Below are 21,450 nucleotides of genomic sequence, written 5' to 3' on the forward strand. Positions count from 1 at the left end.
AAAATGTACATTTTTATTTGTATATAATTCTTAACACATTTTTATTATTTATAAATAATGACAAAGAACGTTTCATTATTTATATATAATTGCCATTATTTATAAATAATTACAATTCACACTTTCATTATTTATATATAATAAAAAGCGTATTTCAATTATATAATATATAATGAAAAGCACATTTCCATTATATAATATATAATGAAAAGCGTATTTCCATTATATAATATATAATGAAAAGCGTATTTCCATTATATAATATATAATGAAAAGCACATTTCCATTATATAATGAAAAGCCATTTCCATTATATAATATATAATGAAAAGCGTATTTCCATTATATAATATATAATAGAACGCACATGTCCATTATATAATATATAATGAAAAGCGTATTTCCATTATATAATATATAATGAAAAGCACATTCCATTATATAATATATAATGAAAAGCACATTTCAATTATATAATATATAATGAGAGGCGTATTTCCATTATATAATATATAATGAAAAGCGCATTTTCATTATATAATATATAATGAACAGCGCATTTCCATTATATAATATATAATGAAAAGCGCATTTCCATTATATATTAAATAACGATTGTGTATGCAAATGTAAATGGTTGGTAACGCCCATAATATGAATATTCATGAGCTTGACTGATATTATTATCCTCTATTCCAGGCACCTTTCCATTTTGTGTTCTTTGTGCATTCTTATCAGAAATCCTACGTGCGGTAAATAAGTCTCTGTATCACCATTCTCCTTCTTATTTGTATGCAGATTTGGTTAAAATGATTGATAACTGTAATCATCCTTATTATTTTAATAAGAAATTTTTCTATCTGTGATGGAAGTTTTTATGTACGATTGCCTGATCTGAAGACAAGACTTTCGCTGCATGCATATTTAATGTATGACGTCACCCACACAGAGTGAGAGCTCGAGGTTTTCTTTGAAAGTTTGATGGTGAGTACAGCTGTAATTACGTTCAAATCTCGTAAATTAATCATATTTATAAACATATCTGCTGTAGGTATAAATCTGCTGATTTGTCTGTACATTGTGAAGTGGTTTAAAATGGTTATATCTGATGAATTTAGGAGTAATCTACACTCGAACTTTTGATTAGTTATTTATCGTCGTGAGAATATTTCAGCTCGATTGCCATCGTCACTCCTTGATCCTTGGCCCAAACTTTCGGGCGAGACCCTCTCTGAAAATTAGATACGAGTATAGGGTCTAGACTATAGGCAGATCACTTCACTAGCGCTAGCTGCATCAATGATCCAAGCTTTTTGTTACTTTTAGGTCCAACTGTTGAAAAACTACTTTCATAGTTGGGTCAGAAGAAAGTTAATAGCTAACACTAAAAAGCATGGTCACAGTTGACATGAGTTGTGAACAAGCGCCAAAATTTGGACCAGATACCGAGATAGTTAGACAAGTACGAGAGTAGAAAATTTGAGGCCTAGGCCTACAGACCAGTAAATAATTGGACTACCTGTGAACAGGCGCGGATCCAGGATTTCTTAGGGGGAGCCCAAATTTGAAAAAAATCTGCACCACCCCACTCTTTCATGCAGGTTCCGCTAAACGTTTCTCTAAGTAGGTGAAGGGGGGGGGGGGGAGGTATTTACGATCAAGTAGAGCGTTGTGAAATTGGCGTGGTGTCTAAGGGCAAAGAACGTGTGGGGGTGAAGGGGTGGAACCCCCAGAAGCTCAGGGGTATAGGCATTTAATTGCGGTCAGATGAGCATATTAGCATAACTTATTTGTGACACTGGCAGGACACTAATTGGCGTCACTATTCTTTCTTTCTTTATGAATTTGCCATTGTCCCACAAACGCATTAAAAAGTATAATTTATTAAACATTAAGGAAAAATCTCGGAAAATTATGTCATTTCAGCAACATTTGTAAATCACCGGTAATCACCGGTATCGAATTAGAAATAAACCACGTTTGAATTATATTTGGGGGGCATCTGTCAACCCCCCCCCCCCAAGTCCCCTTCCCCATCAGTACGCCAGTGCCCCTCCCCCCCCCCCCCGATCTACACGTAACTGATCTCCCCTACCTTTCTTCTTTCTCTTTTTTTCTTTCCCTTTCTCTCCTATTTCCCTTTCCTTTCCCTTCCTACTCTCTGTTTTAGGTTTGCTAGGGGGAGGCAAGGGCCTTTTGGCCCCCCCCCCCCCTCCCCGATCCACACATTGTTGGCGAGATTAATCGCAACTGTTCTCCCCTTCTTATCTCTCTTTTCTTTTCTTTTTCCTCTTTTTTGTTCCGTTTTAGCTCTCCTCTATCCCTTTCCCTTTCTCTTCCTTCTCCTTTTTTTTTGGGGGGGGGGGAGGGAGGAGGAGGCAAGGGCCTTTGCCCCCCCCCCCAAACTACAACTTGTTGGCAGGAAAATTGCAACTGATTTCCCCCTTCTTTTCTTCTTCCTCTCTTTTCCTTCTCTTTATCCCCTCTTTACTTTTTTTCTTTCCCTTTCCTTCCTTCTCTTTTATTTTTTGATGGGGGGAGGGGGAGAGGTTACAGCTGGGAGGCAAGGCCCTTTCGGCCCCCCGATCTCCTTTTCCCCATTTTCTTTTCTTCTTCCTCTTCTTTCTTTCCCTTTCTCTCCTTTTTTCCTTCTTTTCCTTCTCTCTCTCTCTCTCTCTCTCTCTCTTTTTTTCTCTGTCATATATAGATGTAGGTCCATATCTATTTTGCGTTTTTTCAATTTGATAGAATGAACAGTTACAAGACATGCATCTAGATCATCTAGAGACTGTAGATCAACTAGATCTGGATCAAGGAATTGAATATAAATTTCAATGTTAGATAATGAAGGAGGGCTTTTTTGGTAAAGAGAAAATCCAAATTAAAATAGAACAGTTAATTCTGCAAATGCTCATCAATGTTTAAATGATCATGCTCATTTCCTTTTATTCTAAGAATTAAACCCCCCCCCCCTCTCTTTTACAGGAAAATGTACAGAGACACTTGTCGCAGTTAATGCATGCAGTACCAAATGCTTGCTTTCTTGGAGTATGTGCTTGAAACAAGAATGTCCTGGAGAAAACAGACCACCACAAGAGAAGGTAAACATATTTACTTTTGATCTAACTTGATCTGTTTATTTTTTTTCAAGTAAAACAACATTTTGAAATGAGTGAGGTCAAGGCCAAGCTGGAGGGGATGCGAAGGGCTGGTTTGAGAAGTATGTATTAATGGGATGGCTACAGTGTATGTATGATTCCACATGAAAAAATTTGAGGCCTAGGCCTACAATGTACATGCAAGACATTTTTATGTTACAACAGAGATACATGTATGATGTAGGTATCAATGTTTAACTTTCATTCTCTTCTCTTTTCATTCAACAGACATACATGTACAGTATGGACTATGAAGTTCTACTTAGCCTCTTCAATGAACTGCTGTAGCTGTGACTGGGTATCAAAACCTTGGTATTATAAACTTCATAACCAGTGGCGGAGATATGTTGTTAGCCAGGGGGGAGGGGTCAGTGCCCCCCCCCCACTTTTTCAAGTACCCCCAGTATGCCCCTTTTATGGCCTTTTCACATAGGTAAAGTGCCATATTACTTTGACAAGTTCCCCTATTAATTTGTAAAATTGCCCCTTCCCCATTTCACCTCTGATAAGTGCCCCTTATCCTTCGACAAGTTCCCATTATTCTATGCAATAAGTGTTCATTTTCCATTCTCATAACTGCCCTTTTTAATCTCTAGTAAGTGCCCCTTTTCAACTACGAGAAATGCCCCTTTTTACTTTTGATAAGTGCCCACTCCATCTCCTGATTAGTGCTCTTTTCATCTCTGATGAGTGTCCCATTTTGTCTCTAATAGCTGCCACTTTTATTTGACACGCCCCCTTTTCCTTCCTAATAAATGCTCTTTTTTCTGATCATAAGTACCCCTTACCCTTCTCATAATTACCCCTTTTCATCTCTCATAAGTGCCTTTTTACTTTAACATGTGCCTCTTTTTCTTTTTAATAAGAGCCACTTCCCCGTTCTCATAATAGCCCCCTTTCACCTCCAATAAATACCCCTATTAAAATCTGATCTGCACCTCCCTTTTTGTCTCGCCTACGAGCAAAAAGTGAGACATAGGCGCTGCTTTTCCGGTGACGGCGGCGGCGACGGCGTCAACATCAAAAACTTAACCTAAGGTTAAGTTTTTGAATTTTTGATATAATTTTCAAAGTTTAAGTTTTTAGTCAATGAAACTTAGACTATAGGGTTATCAAGTATTCCCAATCACGTGAGAATTCCCATTCTGATAAGTGCCTTTTTTCATTCCTGGTGAGTGCCTCTTTCTGTAGGTCTAAGAAGTGCCCCATTTTCACCTCTGATAATTACCCTTTTTACCTGACACATACTCCTTTTCCCCTTATCCCTGTAGTGTCCCCTTTTCCTCTCATCATTAAACGCGGCCCTAATTTCAAGCGACTAAGAGTAAGTTCCCCCAAAGCTCGCTCGCATTTGTAGATGATATAATTACGTTACTTATTAAAGGTCTTTTCAGTCTTCCATTGTAAGAATGTGCTTATAACCCCATCAGGATTGGGTTTTTCCCTCTTAATAAGATGCAATTTTTGTACTGCGACCTCACAAAACTTAAAATTTTCCTCGCTCGCAAATCAATTTGCATACCATCACACCAAACTGATACTTAAGCAATATCTTGTATGGTGTATAAAGAGAAACAAATGTTGAAATCGTCCCTGATAATGTAATCACAATGTAGGGGTATATACCATTGTCTAAAAAAATGGATATTTTCGCTTTGAGATTCCCTTTTTTTCCAGAAAGTGCCTATTTTGTTGGTGCCCCCCCCCCCACTTTGGAAGACGCTCCGCCACTCCTGGGGGGACACATCAGTCAAAAGCGCGCACAGGGGGGGGGGGGGGGGGGTTGAGGGGTAATGCCCCCCCTCCGAAGCTGAAATTTTTAAACCTGGATTTGGTCAAACTCCCAATAGATAAATATCATTCACAATTCTCTTCAAGCAGTACGTGTAACTTCACCTTGCAAGCAGTATGTTTAATTTTTTAATCACCTTTCAGCTCAAATTGTTTAGTGATTGTGGACAGGCGAAGCAGGAAAGTAGAAAATTTGGCCTTCATACACACAACCACACCAGTGACACCATGAAACAGAAACACTATTACAATGATTACCGGTACTGAAACATATAGTTTTCAAACTACCAAGGAGAGGTAACCAGGAACCAAGGTATAATACAATGATGCAATTTTACCCATGTTGTAGTAGTACATGGTAGTAGTAACTATGGATATCCCGCCTCTTCTTTTATGCACATCCTTTCCACTGCTATCGCAAGTTTTAAAAAAAGGGCCCAATGTCTGCATAACTAAGCAAGGTAGGAGTTCATTAAAAACATGATGTAAAACATTAAGTATATCACACCAAAGCATCTCAATCTGACAGCACGATGTGGAGAAAAGTTAATGGTGTAGATAAATACACAAGAAATATGTTCATCGGCAGTCTAAGTCAATCATTTATAAAACTGAGGCTTTGCCGAGGCATCCATTTTAAGTATGTGTCTATAGGGCAAATAAGATGTAGTCAAGTACTCAAGTTACCACCTGTCAGACAAGATCAAACTTTTGGAATATAAGAGTTTTGGGGAGGGGTCATCTTTTATCAATTTCTGTTTATTGATAATAATTATAACATTTGGGAATGGGCCTATGAGTATGATTTATATATTGTATAAAACAAGCAACTGTTGATAAAAGGTCTGATATACCTTGGTGCGTGTGTGGACCACGGAGTAACCATCACACTAAAGGATGTTATATACTATTGTACAGTATTATTGTTTCTCTGGAAAAAATTGCAATCATTGAGTCATAGGTATTTTTTTTTTTTTTAAAGAAATCAGCATGTTTTTATAATGTGTTTTATAATAAGGGTGCAGGTCATGATACAATACATTCCCTGGAGAAAAAAACAGTGCTCAGATTTAGCCTAAGTATGCTTTGTTGAATTTTTAAAGAAAAAAGTAATCTACAAATGGAAGTAGCAGATGAGGTCATTTGTGCTTAATATTTGACCATCAATGTTATAATCTGTAAACATATTAGTTTGTTGTAATAAAATGAATAAATTAAACATGTTTATTATCTTATATACAGTATTCCCTTCATATCTTTTCTTTTTAGTGTGCATATATGGTTGGATAAATGGAATCATATGTGGAAAAAATCTGGAAACAGAACGTGAGAGTTCAGAGAGAGAGAGAGAGCAAAAGAGAAAGGAAAGGAAATGAGAGAACTGTTTAATGGTGAGAGATGTTGATGTCGTGAAAATGAAAAATTTATAATGCAGTGAGACAGCGAGAGAGAAAAAAAATTTAAAAATCCATCTTATAAATGCGTTAATCGCCTCGCCGCTATGCGGCTCGTGAACCCCCCCCCCCCTTAGCAAAAAGCTAGATCCCCCCCCCCCCCCCCTAATAGGCCCTGACAATGAAATCTGGAGAACATACAGATTCACAAGGGCTGGACTACTCGGTCTCGTGGATCAAATAAAGAAATAATGGAAGTTATTATAAAAGTATGTTTTTCTCTCTTGTTATGATAATTGGAGAAAAAAAACCCTGTTAATTAGATTATATTAGTTTTAGCTTCAACTGTTTGATATTAATATGCATGTGGGCACAAATAGCAGCAACTACGGTAGGTGATATCTACGGTATTCCTTGAGCTGCGGTAAATGATCTTATTGTATATGCCACTTACTGGTTTTCCATAGACCTGTGCACAAATGTTATCATATAATGCTATTTAAAAAAACTTCAATAGGATGGTGTACAAATCGAATATATTATGCCATTCTTTCCACTTAACTTCATGTTATTCAATATCCGTGTCATTCAAACAATACAGGCAAACATTCCCTGATGTCATTAAGTTTACATCAATCTATCTTGCTTCTCTCCTTATAAACAAGCCATCTTCATTGGAATTCACATCCTGAATTCCAATGAAGATAGACATCTCTCTTGCATTGTACATGAAATATCCATTCACTGATCTCCGCACGAAGTACCCTCAATTTTACGCACAGAAAGCTCACACTAACCCGTAACCAAAACCACCCTGAAATGATGACAATATTCAAAAGATCAATTCATTTGTAATCAAGTGTGGATTTTAATTCATTTGATCCCTTGATAGTCTGGGTTCGGTATACCGAAACAGGGGAGGGAGCAGCTTGTGGCGTGGAACCATAAGGACCAATGAGGTTCTTTTGGGACATAGTTTATATAAAATTACCAAGCTGAATCCTACCCTAATACCAGTCACATAAATCAATGCTCAACTGAGTATTTGTTGCATTTTCCTCAATCATGACTTGTTGAGTTTTGTGCAGAAGTGCTACAATCCATTGTTGAGAATGTATATAGCGAGTAGTCCAAATCAGGAGGGTCGCAAACTCCTTCTCAACCTCCATTGTTACATCTTGATTCCTGAAGAGCCTTGTGATTTGAGATGAACTTGGGAGAAGTTCCCACGTTGTTTTGGAGGCACACGCTCCTTGTGCTGACTGCTCCTCTTCAGCAACTACTACAGACAAGTCCACTTGTATCTTTGTAACCAATTCCAATAAGCCAGCTGTTCATGAATAAAATGTTAATTGAAAGAAGAAAAAAAAATCCAATATTGTTACAAGCACTTTAAGATCTAAAGCTGACATCACAAGTATATTTCTTTTTCTTCTTTCTTGTTGTTTTTCTTCTTCTAGTAATCTTCAAAGGGCTATTAGTTTTATATAAATTCACTGTTTGCTCAACAGGAGTACATTCCTTATTTTTCGTGCCAACGAGAGATCCCAGATCTCATTATGGTCTGAAATGAAATACCATATTGCCAAACATGTATTTTATTACTAATATACTACATGTCTGAGTAAAAGATCTAATCAAACATTCCGATCATTGTTTTAAAGACCGTCAATACTACTGGGCCAGAAGGGATTAGACCACCCAGCCAGGTCACTGACAGGTGGCTATCTCATCAACTCAGTTCTCAACTAACATAAGAAAGAGAGGATCATGGGGGACCAACAGACACCGATTGGGGAGGTTTTCTATATAGAGAGAGCAAGTAGGACAGTGGGGCTTTAAGAATAACAATTAGCATTCATAGAAATGGCATAGAATTTACATCCTTAAACTTTAAGCTTTGAAAACCTCGTTTTGATTTGAGTGTAACTTTTGAGTTATTAACAACCAAAAGTTTCCAGTGATTTGTTTTTGTTTCACTTTTAGTACACAAACATATTTTTCTTTATCACACTTGCAGGATATAATCATATAAGATAATTTGATCTTGTACTGCTAGGCTGCCCCCCCCCCTCCCCCTCTATTATACGAGTGTGAAAAAAGAATACAATTCTTTGTAGCCTTTCTTAATCACTAATCAAAATTTTGAACTTCAGTTACATGTAATGTTGTTTAAAGAATATATTATGAAAGTGAGATGGATTGCAGGTGGCAAGGGTGTATTGGTTGAGAATTGCAGGTAATAATTCATGCTCTACTATGAGCCAACTTACTTCACACACTATCATCTTGCAGCAGGGTAAGGTTTTTACAGAAATTTTAGAACTTGTAATGGGATGTACTTAAATATCAACTTTGTACAATAGCAGTATGTAGAAAGGAATTTAGGATAACCTGACTTTGGGTCTGCCAATGCTTAACACAAGCTTTATTTCATCAAGATATATGGTTATTGCTCAAGTTGTGATAGGGTTTTAGATTAGCTTTAGGGTTAATATTACATTTAGCTATGGATCCAGGATTAAGATTAAGAATTCATTTTGTGTTACAACATAACCACTAAACAATAGAGCAGGTCGTAAAAATCAGATACACGTTTCACAAACTGGGGATCAGCGTATTTTTAGTTTACTAATACAAAGGAAGATTTTTAAACTGCCAATGATGAGTATCAATACATACAGCTCCACCAGCACCTGGAAAATCTGATTGTACGACACTTGTTCCTCAAGACATTTGCTCAACATCAATTTCCTACTCTATTATCCAAATACTGAACTTCATCCCGGGATCCAACACTAGACCTTACCCTACACCTAACCTCAATCCCAATTGCAACCCTCGGCCTAACCCTACACATTTGACAATTAAAGCCTTGAGCAGTCGTTGCAGGAGCAAATGTTTGGTCACTCGAAATGCCATGACAGGCTCAGTTGCTATGACTTTATCTGTTTCTTTACCAGATTAAAAAAAAAACATTGTAATATTCATTATTACCAGTCCATTGTGCTTTGCTCCTAATATGTCAGGCACAATAGGTCATCGCTTTCAGGTAAGGGGCAGAACATCAAGAGTGGAACCTCAAGGCACCCCCTGATCTGTCAACAGGAAGCCCTCCTTCTCAATCCCTGGAACAGAATTATAAACAATTCAATAAATATTAACCAAATTTGAAATAAATAGCACTATATAATATTTTAGTTGTCTTTAACAATTACTTTTTCAGCAAAATTTGAAGGTCAATTGTTTTTTTTTGTTTTTTTGCTTGTCGTTCCTTTTCATGTATTGGACCCCCCCCCTTTTCCCCCTGCACATGAGCTTAAAATGTTAATTCTAAAAAGAGAAACACTTCAGCAACGTGTTAGTAGACATGTGGATTCATACATAGCCATCCCATGAATACATACTTCTCAAACCAGCCCTTTGCATCCCCTTCAGTTTGACCTTGACCTCACCTATTCAAAATTTTGTTTTACTTGAAAAAACTAAACAGATCAAGTTAGATCAAAAGTAAATATGTTTACCTTCTCTTGTGGTGGTCTATTTTCTCCAGGACATTCTTGTTTCAAGCACATACTCCAAGAAAGCAAGCATTTGGTACTGCATTAACTGCGACAAGTCTCTGTACATTTTCCTGTAAAAGAGAGGGGGGGGGGGGATTTAATTCTTAGAATAAAAGGAAATGAGCATGATCATTAAAACATTGAAGAGCATTTGCAGAATTAACTGTTCTCTTTTGGATTTTCTCTTTACCAAAAAAGCCCTCCTTCATTATCTAACATTGAAATTTATATTCAATTCCTTGATCCAGATCTAGTTGATCTACAGTCTCTAGATGATCTAGATGCATGTCTCGTAACTGTTCATTCTATCAAATTGAAAAAACACAAAATAGATATGGACCTAGATCTATATATGACAGAGAAAACTTAATGGTGTTTACAGCAAACAAAAATTCAAAGATAGAGCCTAGAGCAGAGGCAAATTAGGCTAAGCCAACAAAGAGTTTAAGAAACACACAGTCACCACTATACGTACCCCTGTATACAGTGTAGTCTAATTTGGGGGGATCGTGTTTTAATTTGCTAGACAGCTATACGACTAAGAGTATCACATTCACAGGCAGGCACGGATCCAGGGGGGCCGCCCCCCCCCCCCCCCACCCGCAAAAAATAAAAAGAGAGAGAGAGATAGAAAGAAAAGAAGGGAAAAAGGAGAGAAAGGGAAAGAAAGAAGAGGAAGAGGAAAAGAAAAGGGGGAAAAGAAGGAGATCGGGGGGCCGAAAGAGCCTTGCCTCCCAGCTGTAACCTCTCCCCCTCCCCCCATCAAAAAATAAAAGAGAAGGAAGGAAAGGGAAAGAAAAAAAGTAAAGAGGGGATAAAGAGAAGGAAAAAAGAGGAAGAAGAAAAGAAGGGGGAAACCAGTTGCAATTTTCCCGCCAACAAGTTGTAGTTCGGGGGGGGGGGGGGGGGGCAAAGGCCCTTGCCTCCTCCCCCCCCCAAAAAAAAAAAAGGAGAAGGAAGGGAAAGGGATAGAGGAGAGCTAAAACGGAACAAAAAAGAGGAAAAAGAAAAGAAAAGAGAGATAAGAAGGGGAGAACAGTTGCGATTAATCCCGCCAACAATGTGTGGATCGGGAGGGGGGGCCAAAAGGCCCTTGCCTCCCCCTAGCAAACCTAAAACAGAGAGTAGGAAGGGAAAGGAAAGGAAAATAGGAGAGAAAGGGAAAGAAAAAAAGAGAAAGAAGAAAGGTAGGGGAGATCAGTTACGTGTAGATCGGGGGGAGGGGCACTGGCGTACTGATGGGGAAGGGGACTTGGGGGGGGGGGGGGTGACAGATGCCCCCCAAATATAATTCAAACATGGTTTATTTCTAATTCGATACCGGTGATTACCGGTGATTTACAAATGTTGCTGAAATGACATAATTTCCGAGATTTTTCCTCAATGTTTAATAAATCATACTTTTTAATGCGTTTGTGGGACAATGGCAAATTCATTCATTCATAAAGAAAGAATAGTGACGCCAATTAGTGTCCTGCCAGTGTCACAAATAAGGTATGCTGATATGCTCATCTGACCGCAATCAAATGCCTATACCCCTGAGCTTCTGGGGGTTCCACCCCTTGACCCCCGCAGGTTCTTCGCCCTTAGACACCACGCCAATTTCACAACGCTCTACTTGATCGTAAATACCTTCCCCCCCCCCAACCTACTTAGAGAAACGTTTAGCGGAACCTGCATGTAAGAGTGGGGTGGTGCAGATTTTTTTGTCTACCCCCCCCCCCCCTCCCGGTTTTTGCTTATTTCGCCACTGCCGGTGTCACTATTACGTACCAATATTTGGCTTGCATAATTTCAAATTTGGGCCCCCCCCCCTAAGAAATCCTGGATCCGCGCCTGTTCACAGGTAGTCCAATTATTTACTGGTCTGTAGGCCTAGGCCTCAAATTTTCTACTCTCGTACTCGTCTAACTATCTCGGTATCTGGTCCAAATTTTGGCGCTTGTTCACAACTCATGTCAACTGTGACCATGCTTTTTAGTGTTAGCTATTAACTTTCTTCTGACCCAACTATGAAAGTAGTTTTTCAACAGTTGGACCTAAAAGTAACAAAAAGCTTGGATCATTGATGCAGCTAGCGCTAGTGAAGTGATCTGCCTATAGTCTAGACCCTATACTCGTATCTAATTTTCAGAGAGGGTCTCGCCCGAAAGTTTGGGCCAAGGATCAAGGAGTGACGATGGCAATCGAGCTGAAATATTCTCACGACGATAAATAACTAATCAAAAGTTCGAGTGTAGATTACTCCTAAATTCATCAGATATAACCATTTTAAACCACTTCACAATGTACAGACAAATCAGCAGATTCATACCTACAGCAGATATGTTTATAAATATGATTAATTTACGAGATTTGAACGTAATTACAGCTGTACTCACCATCAAACTTTCAAAGAAAACCTCGAGCTCTCACTCTGTGTGGGTGACGTCATACATTAAATATGCATGCAGCGAAAGTCTTGTCTTCAGATCAGGCAATCGTACATAAAAACTTCCATCACAGATAGAAAAATTTCTTATTAAAATAATAAGGATGATAACAGTTATCAATCATTATAACCAAATCTGCATACAAATAAGAAGGAGAATGGTGATACAGAGACTTATTTACCGCACGTAGGATTTCTGATAAGAATGCACAAAGAACACAAAATGGAAAGGTGCCTGGAATAGAGGATAATAATATCAGTCAAGCTCATGAATATTCATATTATGGGCGTTACCAACCATTGACATTTGCATACACAATCGTTATTTAATATATAATGGAAATGCGCTTTTCATTATATATTATATAATGGAAATGCGCTGTTCATTATATATTATATAATGGAAATGTGCTTTTCATTATATATTATATAATGGAAATACGCCTCTCATTATATATTATATAATTGAAATGTGCTTTTCATTATATATTATATAATGGAATGTGCTTTTCATTATATATTATATAATGGAAATACGCTTTTCATTATATATTATATAATGGACATGTGCGTTTCATTATATATTATATAATGGAAATACGCTTTTCATTATATATTATATAATGGAAATGGCTTTTCATTATATATTATATAATGGAAATGTGCTTTTCATTATATATTATATAATTGAAATACGCTTTTTATTATATATAAATAATGAAAGTGTGAATTGTAATTATTTATAAATAATGGCAATTATATATAAATAATGAAACGTTCTTTGTCATTATTTATAAATAATAAAAATGTGTTAAGAATTATATACAAATAAAAATGTACATTTTCTTGCATTATATGTAAATAATGGTTATTATTTGTTAAATAATGATTATATAACATATAATTTGTCTATATAATTGTTTTACAAACGGCGCCTCATATGTGTATGAGGAATGTTGACAAATGTAAGATTTATCAAAGAGTAATGACCCATATCAGACGGTTATTTCTGTCTAATCGAGAGTATTCATCATTACATGTACATATCAGATCTAATATGTGGGTAGAATTTAAGAATTTATGGATAAATGCGGCTGTTATTTCTAGAAGAATTATGTGTATGTTGTGAGATTTTCAGGAAGGCGTGAATAATTAAGGGAAGAGGAGAGAAGAGGCGGAGGGGTACCGTTACCGTTAGCGTGACAGGGACAGAAAAGAAAGAGGGAAGGGAGTGAATATCAGACAAAGATAATTAAGAGAGATAGAGAATTGAAAATTAACAGAATAAATAAAGGATCTGTAACTCCAAATAATAAAAAAAATATTATTATTTTATTCATTCATAATACCAATCGGTTGACCCTGTCCCTACACATTACAAATTTTGCCACAGACCGCAAACGGCATTTTCATAAACCAGTATTATCAAAAACAAAAGCAACGCGATCTCGATCAGCCAATGTACCTCGTGGTCCACAAAGTAGTTGAAATTTGATATGTAGTGCGCGCGCTCAGGGATTCCCGGAATTGGAAAACCCCTCGATCTCGATCTCCATTTTATGACATTCAGTTTGCATGCAAGCTAAATACATGTACACATACCTGGATTGGCAAGCTCCCGTAATCAAAATTGGAGTAATACATAAGGAAATAACAAAGAAATACACGAGGATTGAGGACAAAATATAAAATGATAGAAAGAAATCTAAGAAAAACATAAAGTATTAAAACACATTTACGAAGGAATAAACCAGAAGAATGATTAATAATGATAATAATAATAATAAATAATAACGGCTTAACAAAGATCTACATATGGTAAGAAATAAGGACCAAAAAAAAAATGATTGATCGAATTGATAGCAAGAAAAACAAGGAATTAAACAAATGGGGGTGATTGTGCAAGGGGGTAATTCTCCTTGAACCGTAAGGAACAAGCGAAGGGAATACATACACATATTTATATTTCGAGAAAAGGTAAAACAAAGAAATAAAAAAACAGAAAAGATGATGAGGTAAAGATTAACAAAAATGCACGCGCTTATAGTTTTCTCTCGAAGGTTCAATCATCACTACTATGATCACGTGATCTTACGGCGCGAACATGATCTGTTTATACTAACTTCTGAGATAACCACATGCTGCCAGACACCTTGACTCCAAACCCATTGTTTAGAAACACTTGAAACACAATATGAAATGTACGCAAGCTCTCTTGTCATTTAAACATTCAATTCATTGGCGAAAAAATTAGAATTTCCGATTGATGAAGTTCTCTGCTTGTTTCGTCTGTCTATTTGATTTTATTTTTAGATTTACTCTTCTTCCTTTTCCCCTCCTTCCTTTTCTTTTCTTCTCCCCTCCACCCCCCCCCCTGCGTCGCCAATGATACGAGTTTGCTTTTAAAATTATCATTTATTTTATATCCGATTGCGAAGCAGCAAACCATAAATGAATTGAATGCAACATCAGGCGAATTAATTATAAATATTATTAGCGCGAATAAACGTTAGAGGGACTAGAACAGGAGCTTTTATTGTAAAAATGTCCACAAAAATAAAACACAACTTCGTGAATGATAGTGATACGGGTCTGCTTTTAAAAATAAAATCTATATCATATTCTAATGCGAAGCAGCAAACCATGAATGAATCTAAAAGGTTGAAAGGTTTGTTTTAATTCTTAATCTTAAATTGACTAACTATCTCTTAACAAATAATTGTGAATGTTAATCAAAGCCAAAGGCTGGACATACGAGAACATAATGAAATGCATCATCTTGTACTTTGAGATCACATATGGAACACAATTCTACAATTTCTAGAGGGCAGAGGCTGACTTTAGTGACGGTCAGGTGCAGACGGCAGGGCAGCTTACTATTACCACATCGATATTTATAAAGAGATGTTCTATCACTGAAATCCAACTTTAACATATATTCTTCCAAACCGATTACCTATTTAAAAATTCTGTAATTGGAACATGAACTTCATGAACTTCATCGTTCCAGTTTTGCAAATCAATGTCATTTAATCTACGATCCAACTTTTTTTCTTCCTTTCCAACATCCTATTTTTTAACATCGCCATCGTACAAAGTAATTATAAATGATAAAAAGAAAAAGAGGTGTGAATGACCTAGTTTTCAATCTTCGGTTAAAAATGTCATTGAATGTTATCTTTGTTATTTACGATGTGTCAGCCGAGGGGAGCCAGCTCTCAACGCATGTGGCAGACATAATCCTACTGTTTATTTCTCAAAAGTAAATGTACGTAAATGTCTCCCTTAGTATGATTTCGCTAGCCTGCGCTCCCATCAAACATTTCTCTCTCTCTCTCTCTCTCTCTCTATTACGTGTAGTCCCCCCCCCCCCCCCCCCTCGTCAAGATACTAGTGGGATTTCCTCTCGTCTCTCTTGCTCTCCAAATACGTAGGTCCATGCTCTCACCCTCTTCTTTGTCACATTTCTCCACCCATGAACGTTTTCGTCTAGTGTCGATGAATAAGGAGTGGAAGTAGAAAGGTGTACGGAAAATAGACTAACGTATTGGTGTCTTGCCTACTTATATTTAGTCAACCCTGTTAAGTAGATAATTATCCATTTTATTTGTTTTTTTTCCCATCCTGACCTCGATCATAACTCCTTTCCTTCTCGAATAATATCTTCATCTATCTCCAGCTCAGCACTACCTCCCTCTCAATTATCTCTCTCTCTCCTACATGTTTTCCTGTTAATTCAACTCTGGTCTAATCCACACTCCGAAGACAGTTACAGTAATTGATCCATGCCATTTTTACAGATTTTATTATTTATCAATCATCCAATGCCGTCAACTAAAAATGTTTATTTACGCGTGTTTTGGTAACCTTGGTTACTAGTCCATCTGGCAACTTTTACGCGTGACCAGTAGGCAAGAATGTCCATGATTGGACGTTTTCTTTTTTAGGGGTGGAGACCCTTCTTACGGCAGTCTTGTCAGTGATACTGATAAGGCAAATGAAAAAATCTGATCGCGTGCGTGTTTTCTGAAGCGACGATCTTGGGAATATTTTTATTTTATTTGGTGGAGGTTGAATTGAATTTATTCACCACTTTCATGGTTGTGGAATGAGATACGCATATCTGGAGTAGGCGAACAGAAAATATGGCAGTGAAAATGAAAGGTATTGTGCTCACAATTATAATTTCAATGAATGCAAATCATGCAAGTTTTTGCAACTTGAATATAGTTAGATCTACTCGTTGCTTCACCGCATCAGTACCCGATGCTTCCGCGCCCAGTGTCAGTGATTTAGCGACGGCTTTTACTAGTATTTAACTGTGTGTAATGTTTACTCGTGAATACTTTCTATTGTGACGTAAACAAAGACACATACGGAACTGCGCGTACAAATCATACATATCAAGACTTAGCGCGCGCGATGAGCAAGACATGCGCTTGCAGAGGACATGACTTGACTAGTTGCAAATACGCGCACCATGAAACACGATAGATATCGGGGGATTGGGCGGGTTACACGCATCCCCCGATAGAGGAAATCATTCACTAGTGTGCAAATTATCGTGATTTTTATCGTGATTCTATCAGTATTTCATCGATATTTTATCGTGATTTTATCGTGAAATACCCATCGGGGAAAACCCGCCCCGCAAAAACATGCCCAATAACTTCTGGGCGGTATTGTAGACCTCTTTACTATTCAACATATTCAAATATGGGTGTTTCTTTCCTGGGAACCTAGTATCGAGTTATTCCATTAACCTGTTATTAATGAATGAACTACAATACTTGGAATCCAGTCTGCATACATTACTTGTTGCTATGTCTAGCAAGCCTCAGGCAAGCTTTCCTGTTGTCAAGAACAACCTAACAAGTATGCATACAATTTGAATCAGCCAGGCGCCTTTGATTAGGCAATGTCATCGGGTATTATTGGCGCTTTCTTTACAAATTCCTGGATTGGATTGGATTGGAATAACTGGTCTATTGAGATGAATAATGAAAAAATTGTATAGAACTTCTGTCAAGAAAAGTATAGTTGTAACTTGTACATTATAGCTGTAAGGTACTGCCAGAGAAACTAAGAATTACTCTGCCCTTCCATGACAAAACAGCATAAATGATTTTTCTTGCAAAATCGAGTTATTTAGTGTGGGTGACTCAGAACATCAAGTATAAACATGTTAAACTAAAAATTGAAGGTTTAAAAAATACTGTAATTATCTATTTTGATATTTGTACTGTATGAAAACATTTAAACACTTTGAATAGGAAATTGAAAAGCATGGTTCTTCCTACAGAAACACTAAAATAGTCTTGTTACCGGTATGCTGTTTTGTTGTGGAAGGGCACTAGGGCAGTACATGTACACGTACAGGATACTGTATGTACAGTTAAGAGCAATAATACAGGTAAATGGTGGGTTTAGTTGTACTTGTCTAGTTTCGCTTTACAAATGTATATAAGGAATTTTGTTTTGAATAGCTTTTAATCTTCAAGTACACACACACTTGTTTAGTTTCACTGGATGTATTAGGATGTTTTTGTTTTTAATACATGTAGCTGTTTAATCTTCAATTACCGGTACACAAACACTTGTTGCACGATCTACACGTTTCACAACTTTAATAGGGCTGGTGCTGAGACTAGACATGTTGCACCACCTGTAACTTGGTGATCATGTGACCCACATAACGAGACAAAGAGGGCTTTTACTGTTACCTCATTGGCTGGGGAGAGGGGAATTCTGAATCCACCGAACAATCGTTTCAGAACAAATAATAAAAAAATCTATGATTCATGCTTTATGAGTTGCTAACACAACATCGATACCATACAATACATAGGCATTATGCATTGTATACATGTACAGGTACAAGACTACAAGTTCATACAGTAGTCAGTATGTGCATTCGTGTGTACTGTAAAAACACAATATGGCTGTAAAAGTGTGCAAGGCTGAATTGAACCTGTATACAGTATACATCTGTACATGTGCAGCTTGTATGCATCAAAAGTTTGTGCATACAGTACGCGTAGGCCTTCATAAACTCCCCACACATGAAAAGAACATCATAAAATGAAACTATGAAAGCATTGTGTTTTGGTTTCATCAAGATTTTGAATCACCCACGTACAGTACATGAATTATGAACCTTTCAGAAGCGGCGGTTAAAGGAGGAGAGGGGGGGGGGGGGGCAGGGGGTGCAATACTGATGAATGCTGATTTAAACCCCCCCCCCCCACCCCTGAGAGCAAATACGCCCCAAGATCCAAGAAATGAGCCCTTTTTTGTTTAATTACTGTAGATCATAGAATAGACTTGTTCACTACTTTGTATATGCATACTGCTTGAAGAAAGGTTTCCCGGGCCTTGACAACTCAAAGGCTTGCCAGATGCTTGCCTGACATTGCAACAGCTAATGTACATGTACATGTACAGTGCATGCAAAGTAGATTCCTATAAAATAGATTAAAGAGATTCCATATACATGTAAGTGGATGACTCAAAGATTAACCAGAACATGCATCAAATGTGAATAGAAAATATATCTGAAAAGTAGCTTCCTCTTGTGCAAATTATAAAAACAAACACTTTTAGGAGCAACTGGATCATGTGAATAATTATCTATTAAAGACAGCATACAAATTTTAGATGAGTCTGCTGTAATACAATAGTATTTCATTTAAAAATCTGAACTCTAAAAAAACAAACAGTTTGAACAGCCTATGAGGCAGGAAATGACAACTAGTTGCCGAGAACATATTGTTAAAAAAAACCTTAAATAATTGATGTGCAACTGTGACCTTTACCAGTTCCCTCCTTTCAATTCATTCAGGAAGTTACCGTTATAATACTTTCCTTATAAAATTGAGGTTGTTTTTTTAGTGTCCCACTACAGTGTATGTGAATTGTAAAACATAATGATTGGGCGTAAAGAGAAAATTCAGTAACAAATAACAATGGATTAAAGGTAATGCAAAGTTTTGGGAAATTCTGAAAATTGAATTGATAGTAATTCTTTAAAATGTTGATATATTTGGATGCCCCTGTGGATGTATTACAAGCACTAGAAAATTTAGCCCCTAAAATACTTCTGCTTTTGAGAAATTGAATAATAAAAAATTTACTGGTGCTCCTGGTAAATTCCAAATATTTCAAATAGCGCCTAAGGCCATTCCATGATAGCTGTGACCATGAAAATCTCAGAATAAGCTGTTCTGATATACATGTAATTTCCAAACGGGAATAGCAAATCGTTCGATCGTAGTAAAAAAACCCATTGTTTTGAAGATAAAGAAATTAGTCTTGAGAGCGCGCTATACAACATAAAGAGTTTATTATTTTACAATTTCATCACTTAAGACTCAATTTCAACCGCAACAACGATCATTGAATATTGTAAAATGATCGCATACAGTATACATGTATTGTACTTTTAAATATGTTCATTTGATCCAAATACCTTATAGTAATAAGGATGAATTTTTGTTATGAGGTGCTTTTACTGCGTACACTAGTCACAGGTGTGATACTGATACTGATACAACCATGGAACAATGGCGCTCAGGGTTAAACATACAATCCATCATTTTATAGTGTATGCTTCCTTTTTTTTTTCCTAATGGACAATGTACAAAGAATATTAAAGCGATGTCACATGAAAACGATTACTCTTTATTAAAAGATTTAAATGTGGTGTGTCCCTTTTGCAGGCTGAAAATATAAGCTTGTGTGAAACCTATGGTAAACAAGAGATAATGCAAATTAAAAACTCCCCTGAAAAGATTGGAACTGGTAATCAATGGAAGTGACTGTTGGCAAGATTGAGTCCATTCCGAAACCTCAAAATACCTAATTTATGTGAAATACACTGTATTACCACTTTCCCTTTAACTTCTAGACCCTTTCACAATGCAATCATGACTACATACTCAACTTTATCTTTAACCAAGTGTACAGTATTTGTACATGGATCTGTATGTTCTCTTTAGCACCCTGTATAATATGTCATTTGTTTTCCTTGCCTGAACGTTTTCCTCATTGTCTTTGAATTCTATGATAATGCGCTCTTGTAATACTACACTGAGCATGGCACTTGGGACAGATTATTTCCCTGGCACAATTTGAAGATTTCCTGTGCTGGGAATCCATTACAAAGTCAAATGCATATATGTTTTGCATTTCCGAGGATTTTACACCAAAATCGAATATATGCATAAATAACTGGTAGACAAAAGAAGTTGAATTGAATTGGATTGAATTGAACGTTTGATTATCATTTTGCTTTATTATGGGGAGGATTTACATGTACATGCACACTATAAAAATATACAGTTACATTGTACATGTAGTCATGTACATAATTGTTGTACCGTGTATGTGACTAGTATGATCAAATTATATACTGTAAAGCCTCAGTCACATCTTTGTGTATTTGGCTTGCATATTGCTGTGTATTAATGGCAAGCCGTTTTAACATTTATTCCTATTGCGTGATATCAAGAATTACCTTTGCTTTAAATACAACAAAAAAATAATTTCTTGATATCAAGAATATCTTTCTTGATATCAAGAAATAGGAATAAATTATGTTAAAGCAGCTTGCCATAAATATTGCCATAAGGTACTGTACTGTACATGCTCAGGTTGAAATTCACACTGTGTATACATGTACGATGTATACATTACATTGTAATCATTTACAGGTGTATTTTTGTTTTTTTTCATTCCACTTTTGCTTCCACTGTTTCCTGATTCTTTCCTTATGATTCATTTGTTGTGAAGAAACATTAAAAACATGGTGACAGTATTACTACAGGTATAGGAAGATGATTCAATTACATCTTTGGGCTAGTGTAGGTCAAGATCATAGTCGTCAGTTGATATTTGATTATAGGCTTTTTGTTCTCATTGTGATAATAATCAGTACGGTACACACATACATGTGTACAGGCCCGAATTCACAAAGGAGGTTTGTCGACAAACCTTGGTTTTCGTACGTCATATGACGCGTTTTACGCGTTTTTTACAAACCTCGTTTGTAAAGAACAAAAGGAGGTTTGGCGAAACAAAAGAAGGTTTGAGCTCAAACCTTGGTCTGAGCTCAA

General features: G+C 36.8%; 1 protein-coding gene and 1 long non-coding RNA gene across 5 annotated transcripts in view; one reads left to right on the top strand and one right to left on the bottom strand.

Moving 5' to 3' along the window:
• Nucleotides 1-21,450, top strand: part of LOC582560 (sortilin-related receptor) — a 105,828-nt gene that overhangs the window by 4,088 nt on the left and 80,290 nt on the right. The window lies entirely within an intron of this gene.
• LOC115920949 lies at nucleotides 7,188-12,422 on the bottom strand. Its single transcript, XR_004062628.1, has 4 exons — nucleotides 12,288-12,422; nucleotides 9,868-9,977; nucleotides 9,341-9,471; nucleotides 7,188-7,673 (listed from the first exon to the last, which is right to left on the bottom strand). It is a non-coding gene; the product is annotated as an uncharacterized LOC115920949 (long non-coding RNA).

This window comes from Strongylocentrotus purpuratus, unplaced genomic scaffold (assembly GCF_000002235.5).
Source record: "Strongylocentrotus purpuratus isolate Spur 01 unplaced genomic scaffold, Spur_5.0 spur5_scaffold_1, whole genome shotgun sequence".
Classification (NCBI taxonomy): domain Eukaryota; kingdom Metazoa; phylum Echinodermata; class Echinoidea; order Camarodonta; family Strongylocentrotidae; genus Strongylocentrotus; species Strongylocentrotus purpuratus.